Source organism: Carassius carassius, chromosome 8 (assembly GCF_963082965.1).
Source record: "Carassius carassius chromosome 8, fCarCar2.1, whole genome shotgun sequence".
Taxonomy (NCBI): Eukaryota; Metazoa; Chordata; class Actinopteri; order Cypriniformes; family Cyprinidae; genus Carassius; species Carassius carassius.
The window spans coordinates 31,538,245-31,545,744 of NC_081762.1; the positions used below are offsets into that span (position 1 = coordinate 31,538,245).

Below are 7,500 nucleotides of genomic sequence, written 5' to 3' on the forward strand. Positions count from 1 at the left end.
ACCACGCTCTAACCAGCTGAGCTATCCAGCCTGGCTTAGCCATCCATGTCTGCCTGATTGGAAAAAACCTGCCATAATGATTGTGAATGCAATGAGACAATAAAGCTTCACGTTTTAACTTGAACAAGGGCTCGTCCGGGATTTGAACCCGGGACCTCTCGCACCCAAAGCGAGAATCATACCCCTAGACCAACGAGCCTTCTTTCCCTAAGCTAAGAAAAAAGAGCTATTCCAGCATCAACAAAAGAAGGAACATGAACTAAAGTGGAAGCAATCAAAGTCCTCGAGACAGTGTGAAAGGCTAACGAATGCAAGTTGGCCTCTTAATTGACCTAAAAATGGGGCTGTATCTAACATGTAGAGGGATGTTAGGGAGGATAGCTGAAACGGTCAGATGTCACTTAGACCAGCGGGTCTCAATTCCAGTCCTCGCGCCCCCTGCTCTTCACATTTTGTAAGTTTCTTGTATAGCTTCAGACATTTGTTCCATTCGAACGTAACTGCCCTGAGAACTGGACATCACATCACAGCCCTCCGTGATTCAAGTTCAAAGCGTATGTATATGTTCAATTCATAGTGAGTAATACAGTGGTGTATCGAGGTATACAGAGGTAAAGGATGTCACACTTCTCCATGTGTGAAGAAGTTGCGCAGCACAAATCCGTGAACCAATGTTCCAAAGTGAAGTATACTTTGACGGATTTCCCCTGCTCAGGGAGTGGGGAGCAATGAACACTGTGTAGGGACCATGTCAATCACTAGGAGCTCACTTCTAATGAGCTGATTATCCGAATCAGGTGTGCTAACAAAGAGAGACATGCAAAACATGCAGACCTGGGGGAGCGAGGACTAGAATTGAGAACCGCTTCCTTAGACTTTAAGTCAGTGTGAGCAAAAGAGGTGAGAAGTTGTCTGCATGACCCGAGTGTTCCAAGGTAGCCTACATAATACAAGAATCCATACACATGCATACTGGCGTAACAAGACCGAGAAGGTCCTGCGCAAACTGGTGGCAAAAGAGGTCCCACCGAGATTTGAACTCGGATCACTGGATTCAGAGTCCAGAGTGCTAACCATTACACCATGGAACCTTAACTGGTGCAGCTGTTGCTCACAGGGCCACAAACACTGGCACCATCGCCAAACTAGTGCTGTTTTATCTTTTCCTGCGGCAAGAAAGCACACAGGCTCCACCGAGATTCGAACTCAGATCGCTGGATTCAAAGCCCAGAGTGCTGACCATTACACCATGGAACCAAAACTGCTTGGTTGGAGGCCAACTTGGAAACAGATAGCTCTCTGGCTGTGGGGAAGCAGTTATACAGAGAGGTTGGAAACCAGTGATTTTTTGTCAATGGCCCGCCTCAAAAAATGGAAAATTTTGGGAGATGTTGCCGAAACCCGGGATCGAACCAGGGACCTTCAGATCTTCAGTCTAACTCTCTCCCAACTGAGCTATTTCGGCTACAACAAAACCTCTGCTTAGCAAGCAGTGATTTCAGTGAGATCACCCTACTCTTTGTCGGAACTGAAGAGCAGAGATGAGCCCCCAGACAATAAAAACAGCTGGCCAGTACGGGGATCGAACCCGCGACCTTGGCGTTATTAGCACCACGCTCTAACCAGCTGAGCTAACCGGCCTGGCTTAGCCATCCATGTCTGCCTGATTGGAAAAAAACTGCCATAATGTTTGTGAATGCAATGAGACAATAAAGCTTCACGTTTTAACCTGAACAAGGGCTCGTCCGGGATTTGAACCCGGGACCTCTCGCACCCAAAGCGAGAATCATACCCCTAGACCAACGAGCCTTCTTTCCCTAAGCCAAGAAAAAAGAGCTATTCCAGCATCAACAAAAGAAGGAACATGAACTAACGTGGAAGCAATCAAAGTCCTTGAGACAGTGTGAAAGGCTAACGAATGCAAGTTGGCCTCTTAATTGACCTAAAAATGGGGCTGTATCTAACATGTAGAGGGATGTTAGGGAGGACAGCTGAAACGGTCAGATGTCACTTAGACCAGCGGGTCTCAATTCCAGTCCTCGCGCCCCCTGCTCTTCACATTTTGTAAGTTTCTTGTATAGCTTCAGACATTTGTTCCATTCGAACGTAAGTGCCCTGAGAACTGGACATCACATGACAGCCCTCCGTGATTCAAGTTCAAAGAATATGTATATGTTCAATTCATAGTGAGTAATACAGTGGTGTATCGAGGTATACAGAGGTAAAGGATGTCACACTTCTCCATGTGTGAAGAAGTTGCGCAGCACAAATCCGTGAACCAATGTTCCAAAGTGAAGTATACTTTGTCGGATTTCCCCTGCTCAGGGAGTGGGGAGCAATGAACACTGTGTAGGGACCATGTCAATCACTAGGAGCTCACTTCTAATGAGCTGATTATCCGAATCAGGTGTGCTAACAAAGAGAGACATGCAAAACATGCAGACCTGGGGGAGCGAGGACTAGAATTGAGAACCGCTTCCTTAGACTTTAAGTCAGTGTGAGCAAAAGAGGTGAGAAGTTGTCTGCATGACCCGAGTGTTCCAAGGTAGCCTACATAATACAAGAATCCATACACATGCATACTGGCGTAACAAGACCGAGAAGGTCCTGCGCAAACTGGTGGCAAAATAGGTCCCACCGAGATTTGAACTCGGATCACTGGATTCAGAGTCCAGAGTGCTAACCATTACACCATAGAACCTTAACTGGTGCAGCTGTTGCTCACAGGGCCACAAACACTGGCACCATCGCCAAACTAGTGCTGTTTTATCTTTTCCTGCGGCAAGAAAGCACACAGGCTCCACCGAGATTCGAACTCAGATCGCTGGATTCAAAGCCCAGAGTGCTGACCATTACACCATGGAACCAAAACTGCTTGGTTGGAGGCCAACTTGGAAACAGATAGCTCTCTGGCTGTGGGGAAGCAGTTATACAGAGAGGTTGGAACCCAGTGATTTTTTGTCAATGGCCCGCCTCAAAAAATGGAAAATTTTGGGAGATGTTGCCGAAACCCAGGATCGAACCAGGGACCTTCAGATCTTCAGTCTAACGCTCTCCCAACTGAGCTATTTCGGCTACAACAAACCTCTGCTTAGCAAGCAGTGATTTCAGTGAGATCACCCTACTCTTTGTCGGAACTGAAGAGCAGAGATGAGCCCCCAGACAATAAAAACAGCTGGCCAGTACGGGGATCGAACCCGCGACCTTGGCGTTATTAGCACCACGCTCTAACCAGCTGAGCTAACCGGCCTGGCTTAGCCATCCATGTCTGCCTGATTGGAAAAAAACTGCCATAATGTTTGTGAATGCAATGAGACAATAAAGCTTCACGTTTTAACCTGAACAAGAGCTCGTCCGGGATTTGAACCCGGGACCTCTCGCACCCAAAGCGAGAATCATACCCCTAGACCAACGAGCCTTCTTTCCCTAAGCCAAGAAAAAAGAGCTATTCCAGCATCAACAAAAGAAGGAACATGAACTAACGTGGAAGCAATCAAAGTCCTCGAGACAGTGTGAAAGGCTAACGAATGCAAGTTGGCCTCTTAATTGACCTAAAAATGGGGCTGTATCTAACATGTAGAGGGATGTTAGGGAGGACAGCTGAAACGGTCAGATGTCACTTAGACCAGCGGGTCTCAATTCCAGTCCTCGCGCCCCCTGCTCTTCACATTTTGTAAGTTTCTTGTATAGCTTCAGACATTTGTTCCATTCGAACGTAAGTGCCCTGAGAACTGGACATCACATGACAGCCCTCCGTGATTCAAGTTCAAAGAATATGTATATGTTCAATTCATAGTGAGTAATACAGTGGTGTATCGAGGTATACAGAGGTAAAGGATGTCACACTTCTCCATGTGTGAAGAAGTTGCGCAGCACAAATCCGTGAACCAATGTTCCAAAGTGAAGTATACTTTGTCGGATTTCCCCTGCTCAGGGAGTGGGGAACAATGAACACTGTGTAGGGACCATGTCAATCACTAGGAGCTCACTTCTAATGAGCTGATTATCCGAATCAGGTGTGCTAACAAAGAGAGACATGCAAAACATGCAGACCTGGGGGAGCGAGGACTAGAATTGAGAACCGCTTCCTTAGACTTTAAGTCAGTGTGAGCAAAAGAGGTGAGAAGTTGTCTGCATGACCCGAGTGTTCCAAGGTAGCCTACATAATACAAGAATCCATACACATGCATACTGGCGTAACAAGACCGAGAAGGTCCTGCGCAAACTGGTGGCAAAATAGGTCCCACCGAGATTTGAACTCGGATCACTGGATTCAGAGTACAGAGTGCTAACCATTACACCATAGAACCTTAACTGGTGCAGCTGTTGCTCACAGGGCCACAAACACTGGCACCATCGCCAAACTAGTGCTGTTTTATCTTTTCCTGCGGCAAGAAAGCACACAGGCTCCACCGAGATTCGAACTCAGATCGCTGGATTCAAAGCCCAGAGTGCTGACCATTACACCATGGAACCAAAACTGCTTGGTTGGAGGCCAACTTGGAAACAGATAGCTCTCTGGCTGTGGGGAAGCAGTTATACAGAGAGGTTGGAACCCAGTGATTTTTTGTCAATGGCCCGCCTCAAAAAATGGAAAATTTTGGGAGATGTTGCCGAAACCCGGGATCGAACCAGGGACCTTCAGATCTTCAGTCTAACGCTCTCCCAACTGAGCTATTTCGGCTACAACAAACCTCTGCTTAGCAAGCAGTGATTTCAGTGAGATCACCCTACTCTTTGTCGGAACTGAAGAGCAGAGATGAGCCCCCAGACAATAAAAACAGCTGGCCAGTACGGGGATCGAACCCGCGACCTTGGCGTTATTAGCACCACGCTCTAACCAGCTGAGCTAACCGGCCTGGCTTAGCCATCCATGTCTGCCTGATTGGAAAAAAACTGCCATAATGTTTGTGAATGCAATGAGACAATAAAGCTTCACGTTTTAACCTGAACAAGGGCTCGTCCGGGATTTGAACCCGGGACCTCTCGCACCCAAAGCGAGAATCATACCCCTAGACCAACGAGCCTTCTTTCCCTAAGCCAAGAAAAAAGAGCTATTCCAGCATCAACAAAAGAAGGAACATGAACTAACGTGGAAGCAATCAAAGTCCTCGAGACAGTGTGAAAGGCTAACGAATGCAAGTTGGCCTCTTAATTGACCTAAAAATGGGGCTGTATCTAACATGTAGAGGGATGTTAGGGAGGACAGCTGAAACGGTCAGATGTCACTTAGACCAGCGGGTCTCAATTCCAGTCCTCGCGCCCCCTGCTCTTCACATTTTGTAAGTTTCTTGTATAGCTTCAGACATTTGTTCCATTCGAACGTAAGTGCCCTGAGAACTGGACATCACATGACAGCCCTCCGTGATTCAAGTTCAAAGAATATGTATATGTTCAATTCATAGTGAGTAATACAGTGGTGTATCGAGGTATACAGAGGTAAAGGATGTCACACTTCTCCATGTGTGAAGAAGTTGCGCAGCACAAATCCGTGAACCAATGTTCCAAAGTGAAGTATACTTTGTCGGATTTCCCCTGCTCAGGGAGTGGGGAGCAATGAACACTGTGTAGGGACCATGTCAATCACTAGGAGCTCACTTCTAATGAGCTGATTATCCGAATCAGGTGTGCTAACAAAGAGAGACATGCAAAACATGCAGACCTGGGGGAGCGAGGACTAGAATTGAGAACCGCTTCCTTAGACTTTAAGTCAGTGTGAGCAAAAGAGGTGAGAAGTTGTCTGCATGACCCGAGTGTTCCAAGGTAGCCTACATAATACAAGAATCCATACACATGCATACTGGCGTAACAAGACCGAGAAGGTCCTGCGCAAACTGGTGGCAAAATAGGTCCCACCGAGATTTGAACTCGGATCACTGGATTCAGAGTCCAGAGTGCTAACCATTACACCATAGAACCTTAACTGGTGCAGCTGTTGCTCACAGGGCCACAAACACTGGCACCATCGCCAAACTAGTGCTGTTTTATCTTTTCCTGCGGCAAGAAAGCACACAGGCTCCACCGAGATTCGAACTCAGATCGCTGGATTCAAAGCCCAGAGTGCTGACCATTACACCATGGAACCAAAACTGCTTGGTTGGAGGCCAACTTGGAAACAGATAGCTCTCTGGCTGTGGGGAAGCAGTTATACAGAGAGGTTGGAACCCAGTGATTTTTTGTCAATGGCCCGCCTCAAAAAATGGAAAATTTTGGGAGATGTTGCCGAAACCCAGGATCGAACCAGGGACCTTCAGATCTTCAGTCTAACACTCTCCCAACTGAGCTATTTCGGCTACAACAAACCTCTGCTTAGCAAGCAGTGATTTCAGTGAGATCACCCTACTCTTTGTCGGAACTGAAGAGCAGAGATGAGCCCCCAGACAATAAAAACAGCTGGCCAGTACGGGGATCGAACCCGCGACCTTGGCGTTATTAGCACCGCGCTCTAACCAGCTGAGCTAACCGGCCTGGCTTAGCTATCCATGTCTGCCTGATTGGAAAAAAACCTGCCATAATGTTTGTGAATGCAATGAGACAATAAAGCTTCACGTTTTAACCTGAACAAGGGCTCGTCCGGGATTTGAACCCGGGACCTCTCGCACCCAAAGCAAGAATCATACCCCTAGACCAACTAGCCTTCTTTCCCTAATCCAAGGGAAAAGAGCTATTCCAGCATCAACAAAAGAAGGAACATGAACTAACGTGGAAGCAATCAAAGTCCTCGAGACAGTGTGAAAGGCTAACGAATGCAAGTTGGCCTCTTAATTGACCTAAAAATGGGGCTGTATCTAACATGTAGAGGGATGTTAGGGAGGACAGCTGAAACGGTCAGATGTCACTTAGACCAGCGGGTCTCAATTCCAGTCCTCGCGCCCCCTGCTCTTCACATTTTGTAAGTTTCTTGTATAGCTTCAGACATTTGTTCCATTCGAACGTAAGTGCCCTGAGAACTGGACATCACATGACAGCCCTCCGTGATTCAAGTTCAAAGCGTATGTATATGTTCAATTCATAGTGAGTAATACAGTGGTGTATCGAGGTATACAGAGGTAAAGGATGTCACACTTCTCCATGTGTGAAGAAGTTGCGCAGCACAAATCCGTGAACCAATGTTCCAAAGAGAAGTATACTTTGACGGATTTCCCCTGCTCAGGGAGTGGGGAGCAATGAACACTGTGTAGGGACCATGTCAATCACTAGGAGCTCACTTCTAATGAGCTGATTATCCGAATCAGGTGTGCTAACAAAGAGAGACATGCAAAACATGCAGACCTGGGGGAGCGAGGACTAGAATTGAGAACCGCTTCCTTAGACTTTAAGTCAGTGTGAGCAAAAGAGGTGAGAAGTTGTCTGCATGACCCGAGTGTTCCAAGGTAGCCTACATAATACAAGAATCCATACACATGCATACTGGCGTAACAAGACCGAGAAGGTCCTGCGCAAACTGGTGGCAAAATAGGTCCCACCGAGATTTGAACTCGGATCACTGGATTCAGAGTC

The 7,500-nt window shown here is 47.0% G+C and overlaps 21 non-coding genes across 21 annotated transcripts in view; all 21 read right to left on the reverse strand.

The window, feature by feature from the left end:
• Positions 1-127: 127 nt before the first annotated feature.
• trnap-ugg (transfer RNA proline (anticodon UGG)) lies at positions 128-199 on the reverse strand. Its single transcript has one exon. It is a non-coding gene; the product is annotated as a tRNA-Pro (tRNA).
• Positions 200-1,019: 820 nt separating this feature from the next.
• Positions 1,020-1,091, reverse strand: trnaq-cug (transfer RNA glutamine (anticodon CUG)). The gene has a single exon. It is a non-coding gene; the product is annotated as a tRNA-Gln (tRNA).
• Positions 1,092-1,185: 94 nt separating this feature from the next.
• On the reverse strand, positions 1,186-1,257 carry trnaq-uug (transfer RNA glutamine (anticodon UUG)). The gene has a single exon. It is a non-coding gene; the product is annotated as a tRNA-Gln (tRNA).
• A 135-nt stretch (positions 1,258-1,392) lies between these two features.
• Positions 1,393-1,465, reverse strand: trnaf-gaa (transfer RNA phenylalanine (anticodon GAA)). Its single transcript has one exon. It is a non-coding gene; the product is annotated as a tRNA-Phe (tRNA).
• A 102-nt stretch (positions 1,466-1,567) lies between these two features.
• Positions 1,568-1,641, reverse strand: trnai-aau (transfer RNA isoleucine (anticodon AAU)). Its single transcript has one exon. It is a non-coding gene; the product is annotated as a tRNA-Ile (tRNA).
• A 96-nt stretch (positions 1,642-1,737) lies between these two features.
• Positions 1,738-1,809, reverse strand: trnap-ugg (transfer RNA proline (anticodon UGG)). Its single transcript has one exon. It is a non-coding gene; the product is annotated as a tRNA-Pro (tRNA).
• An 820-nt stretch (positions 1,810-2,629) lies between these two features.
• trnaq-cug (transfer RNA glutamine (anticodon CUG)) lies at positions 2,630-2,701 on the reverse strand. The gene has a single exon. It is a non-coding gene; the product is annotated as a tRNA-Gln (tRNA).
• Positions 2,702-2,795: 94 nt separating this feature from the next.
• On the reverse strand, positions 2,796-2,867 carry trnaq-uug (transfer RNA glutamine (anticodon UUG)). Its single transcript has one exon. It is a non-coding gene; the product is annotated as a tRNA-Gln (tRNA).
• A 135-nt stretch (positions 2,868-3,002) lies between these two features.
• Positions 3,003-3,075, reverse strand: trnaf-gaa (transfer RNA phenylalanine (anticodon GAA)). The gene has a single exon. It is a non-coding gene; the product is annotated as a tRNA-Phe (tRNA).
• Positions 3,076-3,176: 101 nt separating this feature from the next.
• trnai-aau (transfer RNA isoleucine (anticodon AAU)) lies at positions 3,177-3,250 on the reverse strand. The gene has a single exon. It is a non-coding gene; the product is annotated as a tRNA-Ile (tRNA).
• A 96-nt stretch (positions 3,251-3,346) lies between these two features.
• Positions 3,347-3,418, reverse strand: trnap-ugg (transfer RNA proline (anticodon UGG)). Its single transcript has one exon. It is a non-coding gene; the product is annotated as a tRNA-Pro (tRNA).
• Positions 3,419-4,404: 986 nt separating this feature from the next.
• trnaq-uug (transfer RNA glutamine (anticodon UUG)) lies at positions 4,405-4,476 on the reverse strand. The gene has a single exon. It is a non-coding gene; the product is annotated as a tRNA-Gln (tRNA).
• Positions 4,477-4,611: 135 nt separating this feature from the next.
• On the reverse strand, positions 4,612-4,684 carry trnaf-gaa (transfer RNA phenylalanine (anticodon GAA)). Its single transcript has one exon. It is a non-coding gene; the product is annotated as a tRNA-Phe (tRNA).
• A 101-nt stretch (positions 4,685-4,785) lies between these two features.
• Positions 4,786-4,859, reverse strand: trnai-aau (transfer RNA isoleucine (anticodon AAU)). Its single transcript has one exon. It is a non-coding gene; the product is annotated as a tRNA-Ile (tRNA).
• A 96-nt stretch (positions 4,860-4,955) lies between these two features.
• trnap-ugg (transfer RNA proline (anticodon UGG)) lies at positions 4,956-5,027 on the reverse strand. Its single transcript has one exon. It is a non-coding gene; the product is annotated as a tRNA-Pro (tRNA).
• Positions 5,028-5,847: 820 nt separating this feature from the next.
• trnaq-cug (transfer RNA glutamine (anticodon CUG)) lies at positions 5,848-5,919 on the reverse strand. Its single transcript has one exon. It is a non-coding gene; the product is annotated as a tRNA-Gln (tRNA).
• Positions 5,920-6,013: 94 nt separating this feature from the next.
• Positions 6,014-6,085, reverse strand: trnaq-uug (transfer RNA glutamine (anticodon UUG)). Its single transcript has one exon. It is a non-coding gene; the product is annotated as a tRNA-Gln (tRNA).
• A 135-nt stretch (positions 6,086-6,220) lies between these two features.
• On the reverse strand, positions 6,221-6,293 carry trnaf-gaa (transfer RNA phenylalanine (anticodon GAA)). The gene has a single exon. It is a non-coding gene; the product is annotated as a tRNA-Phe (tRNA).
• Positions 6,294-6,394: 101 nt separating this feature from the next.
• trnai-aau (transfer RNA isoleucine (anticodon AAU)) lies at positions 6,395-6,468 on the reverse strand. The gene has a single exon. It is a non-coding gene; the product is annotated as a tRNA-Ile (tRNA).
• A 97-nt stretch (positions 6,469-6,565) lies between these two features.
• trnap-ugg (transfer RNA proline (anticodon UGG)) lies at positions 6,566-6,637 on the reverse strand. Its single transcript has one exon. It is a non-coding gene; the product is annotated as a tRNA-Pro (tRNA).
• Positions 6,638-7,457: 820 nt separating this feature from the next.
• trnaq-cug (transfer RNA glutamine (anticodon CUG)) overlaps positions 7,458-7,500 on the reverse strand; it is a 72-nt gene continuing 29 nt past the window's right edge. Inside the window, exon 1 of the tRNA in view lies at positions 7,458-7,500. This exon is cut by the window's right edge and continues 29 nt beyond it. This is a non-coding gene — a tRNA (tRNA-Gln).